This window comes from Schistocerca serialis, chromosome 9, assembly GCF_023864345.2.
Source record: "Schistocerca serialis cubense isolate TAMUIC-IGC-003099 chromosome 9, iqSchSeri2.2, whole genome shotgun sequence".
NCBI lineage: Eukaryota > Metazoa > Arthropoda > Insecta > Orthoptera > Acrididae > Schistocerca > Schistocerca serialis.
This window is the reverse complement of record NC_064646.1, coordinates 89,686,767-89,703,716: the sequence shown is the minus strand read 5'-3', so window position 1 is coordinate 89,703,716 and position 16,950 is coordinate 89,686,767.

Genomic DNA, 16,950 nt, shown 5'->3' with positions numbered 1-16,950 from the left:
TTGACGGCTTGTAGAAACTGCTGGATCTGCTTGTCCTGTAACAACACGCGGTAGTGAATCTTCTTGTGACGCAGAAGATACGCCTGTAAGTATCTGGATCAGACACGGCACACAAAATAACACACCCGTCCCAGTAGTGGTGTCCGTCGTGAGTCAAAAGTCCACACACTAATTTACTGGGCATATAAAAAGAAATAACAAGAAGTAAGTAACAAGTAACTGGGGTGGATGGCTGTGCAAAAACAAAACTTAATCCTGTGACTTGGGCAGACCCTCTCCACCCTCGGTGCCGCTGTTGTTTCGCACGTTTGCTACATCCAGAGAAAGATATTTTATTCGTCGCTACCCTGAATTACTTACTTACAGTGCGCTGAGGTAAACAATATGACAAGAGAAAGAGGAGAAACTGAAACGCTCATAATGATTATTGACAAGAACACACACATTTATCGACAAATACTTAACTTTGTACAGATCGGCTCAGGGAGCAGATCCTGTAGTTCAACAACTATTCCAGAAAGTAACGCTGCCGGCCGGTGAGGCCGAGCGGTTCTAGGCGCTTCGGTCTGGAACCGCGCGACCGCTACGGTCGCTGGTTCGAATCCTGCCTCGTGCATGGCTGTGTGTGATGTCCTTAGGTTAGATAGGTTTAATTAGTTTTAAGTCTAGGGGACTGATGACCTCAGACGTTAAGTCCCAGAGTGCTCAGAGCCATTTTAACCATTTTAAGGTATGCTGGATAGTAAACAGTTCTTGTCCACTAGCATGTTCACTGAAGACGGATTGGTGTGGACTCGCTAGAAGCAGACAATGTGGCGCGAGGTACACAACAAGAAGGCGGTCTTATAGGTCGTTGAGCTGAACCGGAATTGCCCTTCTGTTGTGGTGTAGGCACATACAGTATCACTTCTCTGTCGGCGCCGCCGTTGATACTTGTTGGTGCGGCAATCGCTGGGCTATACGCCTTCTCTGGAGTGGGTTGTTGACCTGGGAATGCGTTCTGTGCCAACGACACCAAAACGCCAGTAGATGAATCATGCGTCACAATGGTATGAGTCAAAGATGTACCTCGGTGTTCACCTGAGTGGTCAGCGAGGTCACTTCAGGTACACGTTAGACCCCTGGTTTTGTGCTTACAATTTCTTTGTCTTTCACTTAAGAACATACGACTTGCTCAATAATACTCACTGCCTCACACGATACTTGGGCAGCATGGAGATTCCTTTTATGCACCTTCCTGCCTCGCTATGGCTATTGTCTTTATTTTTTTATCTTGGCGCTATATACCCCTCAATATCTCAGTAAAATTACTTGCAGCGGAGACGTCTTCCCTGGGGCATGGTTTGCACAGTTTGGATGGAGTGCATCTTCTGCTCGTAAATTATCCCACATAGTGATAATGCCGTACTTTGAAGGACTTATGAGTCATAAGCTGATACCACGCACTATAGCAGAGCATATCACCTTCTATGGCAACTATTTATGTAATAATTTAATATTTTTCCTAGAGCTCTGTGCGCCGATTTTACCCTCCCATCTCCCTGTGGATGAAATGCACTTGTACATGTTTTCATAATCTAAAGGTACCTCTTTCATTAGATCGAACATATAATCGGTACCCTTGTGTGTTATCACAGTATAACTTTGAAATCGAGAGGTTCATATTTCTCTCAGTTGCTATTTCTGCTGCTGCTTCAGCACAGACGTCATAGATAAATAACGTAAAAGGTGATACGTTATCATCGAGAAAGATCAAGTGCCCAAAGATATCTATGCAAATGATTTCAGAATGTCCATACCAATTATTTGGAAGTATCTGCTGGCTTCTAGAAAACTTTGGAAAGTAATGTGCTGATGGTTAAGCTCAGCCCTTTGTGCACAGGGTTCATGTGGTGTCACCGCCTGACACCACACTTGCTAGGTGGTAGCCTTTAAATCGGCCGCGGTCCGTTAGCATACGTCGGACCCGCGTGTCGCCACTATCAGTGATTGCAGACGGAGCGCCGCCACACGGCGGGTCTAGAGAGACTTCCTAGCACTCGCCCCAGTGGTACAACCGACTTTGCTAGCGATGGTTCACTGACAAAATACGCTCTCATTTGCAGAGACGATAGTTGGCATAGCCTCCAGCTACGTCATTTGCTACGACCTAGCGAGGCGCCATTACCAGTTACTATTGATTCTGTAAAACATGTACCGTCACCATTTATGGATTAAAGTTAATAATTCCACCAGCTACGTCCATTTTTATAAAGTCTAATTTCCTTGTCCTGTTACAAACCTCACGCCAGCCTGCGTGAGCTAAAACGCGTGCCTTTCGGCTTCCTCTAATATTACGGTGTTGGCTCTCCTGCCAACCCACAACAGTTCGCAGTTTTTTTTTTTTTAAATTTTGCCATGTCGTGCTTGGACGATTTCCGCCAATAATTATCTGTAATACGTCATTCTGTAGTTCCTGTGCCCTTCTAAGACAGAGTCAATGTTGCGCATCAGCTACTTGTCGATGTGACTGTATGTTGACTGCACTTTGCTTGTTTGTACGTTACCCACGGTCAGCGTGGAACGGGGCTTGAGTCATAGACAGTCTCTGCAGACTGAAGCCACTCATCCACCGTGGATACCTTGTGATGTAATCCAATGAAATCGCTATGTACTTTCCAATAGCAATGTGCTACTTGAGAATAAAACTTACTGTGCCATACGGCCCGTAAGGTTAAATAGCTGGTTGGATCTCTTAGGCCCTTCAGCTGTTTTAATGCTACGTCATCTTTTAAAATCGCAGCATCGAAAAGTAGTAGCGTGCAAATCAGGTTTCCTTTATACACATCCTGTAACGTCGTGAGCATCAGTTACCCTTGATATGTAGAAGTCGATGTAGACATAGATTGGGCATGGATAGTTTACGTTGGTGAAGAATATCTCTAAGGCAACAAAGCAACGATTATCAGCTCCCAAGTTAGTTTAACGATGTCTTGTAATAGAGCTGTGAGAAGCTGGATGTTCCTTCTGCGTCACTGCAGACAGATTTGGCAAGAATGTAGCCACTGTATATGACTGCTGGCACTGGTGGTGACGACAATGTACAGTCAGAAGAAGACCGGGATCCAGATGGGCTCATGGCGCTACCGAGAGGAAGCTTATGGCCCTGGCGCATCATACTGCATCTGCAACATCAGTTTGAGTAGCAGTTGGCACCACAGTGACACAACGAACTGTTACTAATCAGTTACTTCTAAGACAGCTACAAGCTAGAAACCCTGTGGCTTGTATTCCACTGATACCAAACCACTGCCATTTGCGACTTCAGCGGTCTCAAGTGCGAGCTCATTGGAAGCCATTGGGTTTTCTTATGAAAGGTGACCCTGCCTCGATGCCATTGATGGAATGCAGTTGAGACCTACAACCAACTTTACAGAAGATCTCCTGAGAACCTAGCAGAACTAGCACTCCTGCTGGGTTCGCAGGAGAGCTTCTGTAAAGTTTGGAAGGTAGAAGACGAGATACTGGCAGAAGTAAAGCTATGAGGACGGGGCGTGAGTCGTGCTTGGGTAGCTCAGTTGGTAGAGCACTTGCCAGCGAAAGGCAAAGGTCCCGAGTTCGAGTCTCGGTCCGGCTCACAGTTTTAATCTGCCAGGAAGTTTCATATCAGCGCACACTCCGCTGCAGAGTGAAAATCAAATTCTGGAAACATCCCCAAGGCTGTGGCTAAGCCATGTCTCCGCAATATCCTTTCTTTCAGGAGTGCCAGTTCTGCTAGGTTCGCAGGAGAGCTTCTGTAAAGTTTGAAAGGTAGGAGACGAGATACTGGCAGAAGTGAAGCTATGAGGACGGGTCGTGGGTCTTGCTTGGGTAGCTTAGTTGGTAGAGCACTTGCCCGCGAAAGGCAAAGGTCCTGATTTCGAGTCTCGGTCCGGCACACAGTTTTAATCCGCCAGGAAGTTTCATCTCTGTAATGCTTGCGGGCTGTTCGAACCTACTGCTAACAAATCTACCAGTTCACCTCTGAATTGCTTCAATGACTGCCTTCAATCTGTCTTGCTGTAGATCCCTATCACTCGAACAGTACTTAAGAGCGGGTCCCCCTAGTATCCTATATGTGGTCTCCTTTATAGATGACGCACAATTCCCTAAAATTCATCCAAAAATATTAAGTCGACCATTCGCCTTTCCTCCAGCTCATTCCATTTCATATCAGTTCGCAACGTTACGTCTAGATATTTAACTGACATTACTGTGTCAAACTGCACACTACTAATGCTCTATTAATCGTAGAAATTAATACAACAGAAGGCCAGATTCCTAAACTGCCATCCGTTTGCGATATGACTTAATTGGTCACACAGTACACACAGCTTACTGTTTTTCAAGCGTTTGATACTTCCTCAGTAATATTTTTTTTTTTTTTTTTTTTTGCCACTTGATTACAGTTATATCTTAAAAGTAGACATTTTCATTAGTATATATAAAGTGCACATACATCGTTTCTCATTGAGATACACACATACACACACACACACACACACACACACACACACACACACACACACACACACACACACGCACACACACATGCACACACACTCTGAGAAGACAATTAAAAAATGTTGTGTCATGAAAACATTACTACACAGAGCTCCAACTTTGCACAATAAACTTAAAGTAGTTTAAATAACGTGTACTGGAATATGTTAGCAGTGTTTTAAAGATATTTCCGTTAATACTCAATATTTCCTAAACATATGAAAATTACAAGAAGGTTTTGTAGTGTCACAAACAAGAATAGATGCCAACTCGATTTTCAGAATGAGGTTTCTATTGAACTGCACAATTTTCGTGTTTGTAACTATTAAATGGAATTTCTATAACGAGGCTGCAAAAGTATTGCTACTGTATCAAATGTCACGAAACTCCATACCTTCAACTTTTTTTTGCGTATCAGATTGTACAAATAAAGTAAAGGGGTTTCCTTATCATCAATTTTATTTCAGGAGATAGTGGGCTGCATGGTAGAATTTTGGAACACGTATTGTGTTCGAGTATAATGACTTTTCTGTAGACAAGAAATCTACTCTGTAGGAATCAGCATGGGTTTCGAAAAAGACGGTCATGTGAAACCCAGCTCGCGCTATTCGTCCACGAAACTCAGAGGGCCTTAGACACGGGTTCACAGGTAGATGCCGTGTTTCTTGACTTCCGCAAGGCGTTCGATACAGTTCCCCACAGTCGTTTAATGAACAAAGTAAGAGCATATGGACTATCAGACCAGTTGTGTGATTGGATTGAGGAGTTCCTAGATAACAGGACGCAGCATGTCATTCTCAATGGAGAGAAGTCTTCCGAAGTAAGAGTGATTTCAGGTGTGCCGCAGGGGAGTGTCATAGGACCGTTGCTATTCACAATATACATAAATGACCTTGTGGATGACATCGGAAGTTCACTGAGGCATTTTGCGGATGATGCTGTGGTGTATCGAGAGGTTGTAACAATGGAAAATTGTACTGAAATGCAGGAGGATCTGCAGCGAATTGACGCATGGTGCAGGGAATGGCAATTGAATCTCAATGTAGACAAGTGTAATGTGCTGCGAATACACAGAAAGATAGATCCTTTATCATTTAGCTACAAAATAGCAGGTCAGCAACTGGAAGCAGTTAATACCATAAATTATCTGGGAGTACGCATTAGGAGTGATTTAAAATGGAATGATCATATAATGTTGATCGTCGGTAAAGCAGATGCCAGACTGAGATTCATTGGAAGAATCCTAAGGAAATGCAATCCGAAAACAAAGGAAGTAGGTTACAGTACGCTTGTTCGCCCACTGCTTGAATACTGCTCAGCAGTGTGGGATCCGTACCAGATAGGGTTGATAGAAGATATAGAGAAGATCCAACGGAGAGAAGCGCGCTTCGTTACAGGATCATTTAGTAATCGCGAAAGCGTTACTGAGATGATAGATAAACTCCAGTGGAAGACTCTGCAGGAGAGACGCTCAGTAGCTCGGTACGGGCTTTTGTCAAAGTTTCGAGAACATACCTTCACCGAAGAGTCAAGCAGTATATTGCTCCCTCCTACGTATATCTCGCGAAGAGACCATGAGGATAAAATCAGAGAGATTAGAGCCCACACAGAGGCATACCGACAATCCTTCTTTCCACGAACAATACGAGACTGGAATAGAAGGGAGAACCGATAGAGGTACTCAAGGTACCCTCCGCCACACACCGTCAGGTGGCTTGCGGAGTATGGATGTAGATGTAGATGTAGATACATGCAATGTGGAAGCGTTCAGTGAAGAGATAGCTACAGGTGTAGGGTAGAGAAGACACACCTGCTACGCCTGAAACTCACAATGACTGGCAACATTTTGAACCAAGTGATGTAGCATGAATAACAGATTTCGCACAATTCTGGTTGAATCAGCATGAATATCGAATTTCGCACTACCTCAGCCTTTATCGGTTGAGAATAGATTAATGTCTGCTACAACGCACAAAGGCTGTATTAGGGTAAAGCTGGCACTTGTACGACTACGAGAGCTTCCATATAGCGATAATATTTTAAGTCAGAGCGTTTCTCTACTCTCGAGCTTGCTGCCTGCTTGAACTCCTTTATTTATTATTTTTTTCATTTCATCTTCAAATTGACACGTGGCAATAATGTTGGCATCCAATGTGCACACTAGTTGTACTCCTCCCTATGACTGCGTAAACTAAAATAATTAAAGGCTACATGAGCAAGGAATAACATATTTAGTTGCGTAGAAAATTTTATTACGGGAGGCGTTCAATAAGTAATGGAACACTTTTTTTATGAAAGCTGGTAAGTTTTGTCTAGGACTCCAGTACACCATATTATTTCCCTCTGTCCTGGCTACAGAGCCATATTTTCACCGTAATGCTTGTATGCCAGCATGGTACCACTCTACAGGTCGACATCGGAGCCGATGTCTTTCTCCATCAGTAAACTGCTCATTATCGATGTACTACTTCCGACAGAGTGCATTCTTTCAATGGGCCACACAGATGGAAGTCGGAAGATGTGAGGTATGAACTATACGTTTGATAAGAAAGAAACGTACACATTGTTTTGTGAGCTCCTCTCCGGTACACAGAATTGTGTGAGGCCTCGCGAAGTCATGAAGAAGGAGAAGATCTCCTCTCATGAGAGTGTCCACACGTTTCAACATTGCTGGAGTCACAGCCGTGATCAGCTGGCCGACATGTGGGAGATCGGACAGGTTTGTGCGACCTCATTGGGATGATGGTAGACGCCTAACTCACCGACTCAGAGTGCTTTTGTTCACTGCCAGATCTCCGTAGACATTCTGGAAACGACTGTCAGTATCTGTGAAATGTGATGCTGTGGCTTCCCGCAGAGGGTAACTCAATGACAGCTACGAACGCACCTCCGTCACAAACGCCGTTTTGAAGACTACGTATAGCACCTCCACCTACATCTACATTTATACTCCGCAAGCCACCCAACGGTTTGTGGCGGAAGGCACTTTACGTGTCACTGTCATTACCTCCCTTTCCTGTTCCAGTCGCGTATGGTTCGCGGGAAGAACAACTGCCGGAAAGCCTCGGTGCGTGCTCGAATCTCTCTAATTTTACATTCGTGATCTCCTCGGGAGGCATAAGTAGAGGGAAGCAATATATTCGATACCTCATCCAGAAACGCACCCTCTCGAAACCTGGCGAGCAAGCTATACCGCGATGCAGAGCGCCTTTCTTGCAGAGTCTGCCACTTTGCTAAACATCTCCGTAACACTATCACGGTTACCAAATAACCCTGTAACGAAACGCGCCGCTCTTCTTTACATCTTCTCTATCTCCTCTGTCAACCCGATCTGGTACGGATCCCACACTGATGAGCAATACTCAAGTATAGGTCGAACGAGTGTTTTGTAAGCCACCTCCTTTGTTGATGGACTACATTTTCTAAGGACTCTCCCAATGAATCTCAACCTGGTACCCGTCTTACCAACAATCAATTTTATATGATCATTCCACTTCAAATCGTTCCGCACGCATACTCCCAGATTTTTACAGAAGTAACTGCTACCACTGTTTGTCCCACTATCATACAATCATACAATAAAGGATCCTTCTTTCTATGTATTCGCAATACAATACATTTGTCTATGTTAAGGGTGAGTTGCCACTCCCTGCACCAAGTGCCTATCCGCTGCAGATCTTCCTGCATTTCGCTACAATTTTCTAATGCTGCAACTTCTCTGTATACTACAGCATCATCCGCGAAAAGCCGCATGGAACTTCCGACACTATCTACTAGGTCATTTATATATATTGTGAAAAGCAATGGTCCCATAACACTCCCCTGTGGCACGCCAGAGGTTACTTTAACGTCTGTAGACGTCTCTCCATTGAGAACAACATGCTGTGTTCGGTTTGCTAAAAACTCTTAAATCCAGCCACACAGCTGGTCTAATATTCCGTAGACTCTTACTTTAACATGCGACAGTGTGGAAGTGTATCGAACGCCTTCCGGAAGTCAAGGAAAATAGCATCTACCTGGGAGCCTGTATCTAATATTTTCTGGGTCTCATGAACAAATAAAGCGAGTTGGGTCTCGCACGATCGCTGTTTCCGGAATCCATGTTGATTCCAGAAATGACATGATACGCGAGCAAAAAACATGTTCTAAAATTCTACAACAGATCGATGTCAGAGATATAGGCCTATAGTTTTGTGCATCTGCTCCTTCTTGAAAACTGGGACTACCTGTGCTCTTCCAATCTTTTGGAACCTTCCGTTCCTCTAGAGGCTTGCGGTACACGGCTGTTAGAAGGGGGCAAGTTCTTTCGCATACTCTGTGTAGAATCGAACTGGTATCTCGTCAGGTCCAGCGGACTTCCCTATCGGAAATCATTGAAACTTCGGGAGATGTCCCTCAACAAATTCCACATAGGTATCCACCGAAATTGGACGAGAAAAAAAAGCGTTGCAATACTAATTGAACGCCCCTCGTAGGCTAAGGAAGGTGCAGAGGCGAAGTACGCATTCACGAAATGCTTACGTTTCACTTCGTGTGGTTGATCTTAATTGACGAGTGGTCGAAGCGAGCGAGCATCCCCAGCACCCTGGAGTGGGGCACTATGTCTACAAAAACAATTCTCGAAGTTGCCATTTCGTCAGAAGGGAACCCAAAGAATTTGGCAGAGTGAGATAGAAGTTGCAGGTGAAATATCAGTGTTTGTTCAAATGATTCAGATGGCTCTGAGCACTTTGAGACTTAACGTGTGAGGTCATCAGTCCCCTAGAACGTAGAACTACTTAAACCTAACTAACCCAAGGACATCACACACATCGATGCCCAAGGCAGGATTCGAACCTGCGACAGTAGCAGTCGCTACAATTTGTTTCTGCTTGGTTCCTGGGCTAAGCAAAGAAATCATACACCTTTAGAGCAAACTATCCCTCCTAAAAAGTGTGTGACTTTCCAATTCATTCCGTCTAGAACCACTGAACAAATTCAGCTTCTGGGTGATTGTTTTTTCCGTGTCTACAAAATATATTGTCGCACTATCGGCCTCTACGGCTTAAAGTACAGCCAGTTTCACGATAAACACCGTGGCAAACCGTTTCGCATTTCGGTTGCATATGATCAATTCCATCACTTATGATCACCCTGTTACACCAATATGATTCTACACTGAAGAGCCAAAGAGACTGGTACAAATGCCTAATATCTTGTAGGGCCACTGCGAGCATACAGAAATGCTGCAACACGATGTGGCATGGACTCGAATAATGTCTGAAGTAGCGCTAGAGGGAAAGTACCAGGAATCATTAGGGGCTGCCCATAAATCCTCAAGATAACGAGGGGCGGTGATCTCTTCTCAACAGCACCTTGCAAGGCTCCCCAGACCTGTTCAATAATGTTCATAAATGAGATTTTCACTCTGCAGTGGAGTGTGCGGTGATATGAAACTTCCTGGCAGATTAAAACTGTGTGCCGGACCGAGACTCGAACTCGGGACCTTTGCCTTTCGCGAGCAAGTGCTCTACCAACTGAGCTACCCAAGCACGACTCGCGCCCCGTCTTCACAGCGTTACTTCTGCCAGTACCTCTTCTCCTACCTTCCAAACTTTACAGAAGCTCTCCTGCGAACCTTGCAGAAGGTAGGAGAGGAGGTACTGGCAGAAGCAACGCCGTGAGGACGGGGCGTGAGTCGTGCTTGGGTAGCTCAGTTGGTAGAGCACTTGCCCGCGAAAGGCAAAGGTCCCGAGTTCGAGTCTCGGTCCGGCACACAGTTTTAATCTGACAGGAAGTTTCATATCAGCGCACACTCCGCTGCAGAGTGAAAATCTCATTCTGGAAACATCCCCCAGGCTGTGGCTAAGCTATGTCTCCGCAATATCCTTTCTTTCACTAGTGCTAGTTCAGCAAGGTTCGCAGGAGAGCTTCTGTAAAGTTTGGAAGGTAGGAGACGAGGTACTGGCAGAAGTAACGCTGTGAGGACGGGGCGTGAGTCGTGCTTGGGTAGCTCAGTTGGTAGAGCACTTGCCAGCGAAAGGCAAAGGTCCCGAGTTCGAGTCTCGGTCCGGCACACAGTTTTAATCTGCCAGGAAGTTTCAATAATGTTCATATCTGGGGAGTCTCGTAACCGCCGTAAGCGTTTAAACTCAGAAGAGTGTTCCTGGAGTCACTACGTAGCAATTCGTAGCGTGTGGTGTGTCGCATTGTCCTGCTGTAATTGCCCAAGTCTGTCGGATTGCACAATGGACATGAATGGATGCAGATGATCAGACATAATGCTTACGTACGTGCCACATGTCAGAATCGTATCAGGGGTCCCATATCACTCCAACTTCACACGCCCCACACGATTACAGAGCCTCCATCAACTTGAACAGTCCCCTGTTGACCTGCAGGATCAATGGATTCATGAGGTGTTCTCCATAACCGTAGACGTCCATCAGCTCGATACAGTTTGAAACGTGACTCGTCAGACCGGGAAACATGTTTCCAGTCATCAACGATCCAATATCGGTATTGACGGATCCAGGCCAGGGGTAAAGCTCTGTGTTCTGCAGTCATCAAAGGTACAAGAGTGGGCACGCTGAGACTTGTTTATGGCCCAGCATTGAAATCTGCAGCAATTTGCGAAAGGGTTACACTTCTGTCATGTTGAATGATGTTCATCTTGGTCCAGTTCTTGGATTATCTTTATCCGGCCGCAGCGATGTCGGAGATTTGATGTTTTACTGGATTCCTGATATTCACGGTACACTCGTGGAACATTCGTAGAGGAAAATCCCCACTTCATCGCTACCTCGGAAGTGCTGTGTTCCATCGCTTGTGCGCCGACTATAACACTACTTTCAAACTCACTTAATCTTGATAACGTGCCATTGTAGGAACAGTTACCGATCTAACAACTGCGCCAGACACTTGTTGTACATTGTTTCCGACCGCAGGGCAGTATACTGCCTGTTCACACATCTCTATATTTGAATACGGATGCCTATACCGTATACTGAAGTGCATATACACTCCTGGAAATTGAAATAAGAACACCGTGAATTCATTGTCCCAGGAAGGGGAAACTTTATTGACACATTCCTGGGGTCAGATACATCACATGATCACACTGACAGAACCACAGGCACATAGACACAGGCAACAGAGCATGCACAATGTCGGCACTAGTACAGTGTATATCCACCTTTCGCAGCAATGCAGGCTGCTATTCTCCCATGGAGACGATCGTAGAGATGCTGGATGTAGTCCTGTGGAACGGATTGCCATGCCATTTCCACCTGGCGCCTCAGTTGGACCAGCGTTCGTGCTGGACGTGCAGACCGCGTGAGACGACGTTTCATCCAGTCCCAAACATGCTCAATGGGGGACAGATCCGGAGATCTTGCTGGCCAGGGTAGTTGACTTACACCTTCTAGAGCACGTTGGGTGGCACGGGATACATGCGGACGTGCATTGTCCTGTTGGAACAGTAAGTGCCCTTGCCGGTCTAGGAATGGTAGAACGATGGGTTCGATGACGGTTTGGATGTACCGTGCACTATTCAGTGTCCCCTCGACGATCACCAGTGGTGTATGGCCATTGTAGGAGATCGCTCCCCACACCATGATGCCGGGTGTTGGCCCTGTGTGCCTCGGTCGTATGCAGTCCTGATTGTGGCGCTCACCTGCACGGCGCCAAACACGCATACGACCATCATTGGCACCAAGGTAGAAGCGACTCTCATCGCTGAAGACGACACGTCTCCATTCGTCCCTCCATTCACGCCTGTCGCGACACCACTGGAGGTGGGCTGCACGATGTTGGGACGTGAGCGGAAGACGGCCTAACGGTGTGCGGGACCGTAGCCCAGCTTCATGGAGACTGTTGCGAATGGTCCTCGCCGATACCCCAGGAGCAACAGTGTCCCTAATTTGCTGGGAAGTGGCGGTGCGGTCCCTACGGCACTGCGTAGGATCCTACGGTCTTGGCGTGCATCCGTGCGTCGCTGCGGTCCGGTCCCAGGTCGACGGGCACGTGCACCTTCCGCCGACCACTGGCGACAACATCGATGTACTGTGGAGACCTCACGCTACACGTGTTGAGCAATTCGGCGGTACGTCCACCCGGCCTCCCGCATGCCCACTATACGCCCTCGCTCAAAATCCGTCAACTGCACATACGGTTCACGTCCACGCTGTCGCGGCATGCTACCAGTGTTGAAGACTGCGATGGAGCTCCGTATGCCACGGCAAACTGGCTGACACTGACGGCGGCGGTGCACAAATGCTGCGCAGCTAGCGCCATTCGACGGCCAACACCGCGGTTCCTGGTGTGTCCGCTGTGCCGTGCATGTGATCGTTGCTTGTACAGCCCTCTCGCAGTGTCCGGAGCAAGTATGGTGGGTCTGACACACCGGTGTCAATGTGTTCTTTTTTCCATTTCCAGGAGTGTATTTTCTTTAGGAGTCGTTACTGATCACATCGAGGTAATAGAATCTATCTCCTCTGGTTCAAAGACTATGTAAGCTAGCCAGTATCGATTTGGTTTCGCGCTGGCTGGGTATACAGCGCATGTCCGAGGCAAGCAGTGTGGCTGACGGAACTGAGCGACCAGGAGGCGTAACTGTCGTGCTATGTGGCTGGAGCACAGTGTGCGAGAGAGGCGAGTGACGGCTGGACTGCCTTGGTTCAATAATGTTCAAATGTGTGTGAAATCTTATGGGACTTAACTGCTAAGGTCCTCAGTCCCTAAGCTTACACACTACTTAACCTCAGTTATCCTAAGGACAACCACACACACCCATGCCCGAGGGAGGACTCGAACCTCCGCCGGGACCAGCAGCACAGTCCATGACTGTAGCGCCTGAGACAGCTCGGCTAATCCCGCGAGGCGGACTGCCTTGGTGTTAACACCGGACGTTGATCTGTTCTCTGGCCCTCAGACGTTGGTTATGGCGCTCCGTTTCCATCTGCTGGAGTTTCAGTCTTACCGATAATCTTTCTAGTGAGCATCATTCCATTGACAACTGTGGTTATCACAAAAATTAAAGAATTGCGCAGGCTCGTTCATCGTATAAAAACTTTCTCAGTTCAGATTCTAATTATGATACTGGTGCTGCTCATTACTTGTTGTTAATTAATATTCGACTAAGCCGGGACATGCTAATTAATGGCGAAAGAGGCAGTTTGGTTTTCGTATGTGTATATCAGTGAATGTTCTTTTCATTCGTTAAAGAGAGCTTTGTAATTGTTAAGGTTTTTACTCGTAATTAAGTTGCGGGGTAGTTTTCTTAATTGTATGGCCACTATTTTACTGTTTTATTTGCGTGTTAAAGACTGCAACGTATAAATAAGGCCGTGGGTAGAAATGTCAATAGTAGCAGATTTCTATGTGTTCTAGAAGGCTTTCTTGTTCTGGTTTCAATGTTTATGTACCTTGCCCCGGGTCGTGTGGGTCCGTTCGGAGAGCAAGAAGGGCATGTGTCCAGAGCAGGACTGTCAAATTCTAAATTGTATTTTCTTCCTGTAATTTAGCACTTATAATGAGCTATAATTGTCTGAGTAGCTTATGTTTAAATGTGTGATAATTAAGCTTGCAGAAATTTTGCTTTGTTCAAGGTCTGCTAAGATAATGTTGAACGTTCAATAATTTTATTAATTGGGTACAAACTTTTTTAAAATGCAATTATGCGTGTGTCTTTTTAACGTTGAGTTTTTTAGTATATTTTATTTAAGGGAAAGGTAAACTTTAGCCTGGTTGTGAGGCGAGTTTCTGAGTCCACTTCGAAAGCCTTTGCTTAAATTTTTGGTGTACTAAAATGGTTTAAAGAGAATTTGATAGTGATCGTATTTATTTCAAAATTTGTTTGCTGAAGGATAAAGAGTGTAATGAAAGTAAATTGTACAGTATATTTTTTTGAGTACCGAGGAATGTGAACATGTGCTGACGAACTACGCTATAAAAAAATTTATTATATGTGCCAACTTGGGCCTAGTCCCTCCTTAATCAAAAGTGAGAGCCTGTTCTAAAGATTTTAAGTCATCGCTACAGATACCTAGCTCAACGTTCTCCACTTGCTTGTGACTTCCACGGAGTTCGCCTTCGATCTTAATGGTGATTACTAATAGGGCGTCATTTTCCTTTCGGTGTTCATGGAGCAAGTTAACTGTTTGTTTTGAAGATTTCTTGAATGTCGACGATGTCCATCTAGTGAGAAGTGTAATACACACAACTCATAAACGGTTGATCTCTGTGACTCCTGTCACACATTTTCTGTCGCCATCCTGATGAGCATGGTGAGACATCAGCAGCTAATATTTTTCCTGTCATAACTGTTTAATTACACATTCAAATCATCTGCACTAAAGGCTGAACTTGCGACGTCCCTCTCCATAGGTTCCTCGTTAGTATGACGTCATTTTCGCCCTGGTGGTGTAAGAGACAGGAGAACGCGTCACTATTCGGGAAGACTGCCGGTGGGATCTGAAGCGGGCTGACGTATCACGAGTCTGCTCTGCATTTATCGCAAAATGGATGTGTTCGCGCGTATTATATAAATAATGTTGTCTAAAGTCAAATTACATGGGAAATGAATTTTTTATGTGGGAAGTGAATTTGTTTGGTAACTGTGTTGTTTGCTTTGTGACATACTCAGAGGCTTAGAGGATGCCAGACGAGGCGCCAAGCTTTTGGCAGTCGCAACGCTGTTGCTACAACGCAAGTAAGTAAATTGTCTGTCTTTATTTTTCCCCTGTATGTGTGTCAGTGTTGTGTAATTACCGCCGCTGATGACAGTTTGGCGGCTAAAGGTAAAGATTTTAGTCAGTCTGTGTTAGATGCAAAAGTGTCAGCAATTACGCTGGCGTTTTGTGGCATCAAGACCCGCGTGGTAGGAGCAGTTTCAAATAGAACAGTGAGAGATTATTATTGTACGCCTACGGCCCAGGTAACTGATCTCGCATGTCTGTAGTTTCGGGCCGAGAGACAACAGTTACGTACGCGAGTGCACCGTGAATTCTGATCGAAGAAGTTGATACGTCACGTCAGTGCTGTAACGAATAAACGCATACGAAACAGGAGGACACTGGGCTTCGACAGTACATCCAGATTTTATTAGCTTTTTTTGTGGTTAACTTGCGAGGGCAATCAGTTCTCCACGGCAGTATTTTCGTAGTACTTTCGTACTCAGATTTCGCAGGCAGGGATGAAACATGCAATAAGCTGTCCTGAGGGTAAGTCAGGTAAGTTCGACAGGAGATGGAGGTGCGTTTGGACTTCAAATTTTCAGAAACACAAAGATAGGTCGACAAAACTCTCGATCCAAGCAACCGTGTTACACCACAGCGTCCCGAAGCAGTTGTGTTGTACATTGCTCTACATAGTTCTTACCTCTGATCGAGCGTGGTGGCGCAGTGGCTACCACACTGGACTCGCATTCGGGAGGACGACGGTTCAATTCCATGTCCGGCCATCCAGATTTACGTTTTCCGTGATTTCCCTAAATCACTCCAGGCAAATGCCGGGATGGTTCCGAAAGGGAACGGCCGACTTCCTTCCCTGTCCTTCCCTAATCTTGTGAGGCCGATGAGCTACTATGTGGTGTCCTCCCACAAAACAACTGAACCCAACCCAAGTTGTTACCTTTGGTATTTCCTCTCGCCATATATCGATGTGATTTAATTTGGAAGACACGAAAAAAATATAAGACAAATTCATTTAAAATATGAGAGGAACGACAGAAGAGTTTACAATATGACACAGATGTTGTAATTACCGGTTTCGACACTACTAGGTCATTGTCACGTGACCTTCTTAGGAAAATAGAAAGGTTCGCTGTAAAAAGGAAATTAAGTTAGGGATCAAACCAGCTTCTTTATACAACTATACGTTCTTCAGTTCGTTCAAATGGCTCTGAGCACTATGGGACTTAACATCCGAGGTCATCAGTCTCCTAGAACTTAGAACTACTTAAACCTAACTAACTTAAGGACATCACACACATTGTAACTCCTGAGCCACTTTGATGTATATAAAATTGAAGATCAGAAGGAAACGGTTACATGGGTTACATGTAATGTGTAATACGAAAATTCTATTGTGTCGTATATATATATATATATATATATATATATATATATATATATATATATATGTGTGTGTGTGTGTGTGTGTGTGTGTGTGTGTGTGTGTGTGTGTGTATGTATATATATATATACGAGGGTTATTCCAAAAGTAAGGTCCGGTTATAAAAAAAAAATCAAAACTAAAATGTTTTTTCAAAACAATTGTTTTATTTACATTCCTTACATCTTTATCTATTTTTCTACATAACTTCCATACTTATTTAAACATTTGTCACATCGTTCAACAAGCTTTTGAATGCCCATGTTATAGAAATCGGCCGCCTGTGACGATAACCAGTCCTTAACTGCTTCTTTCACTTCATCATCTGTGTCGAAG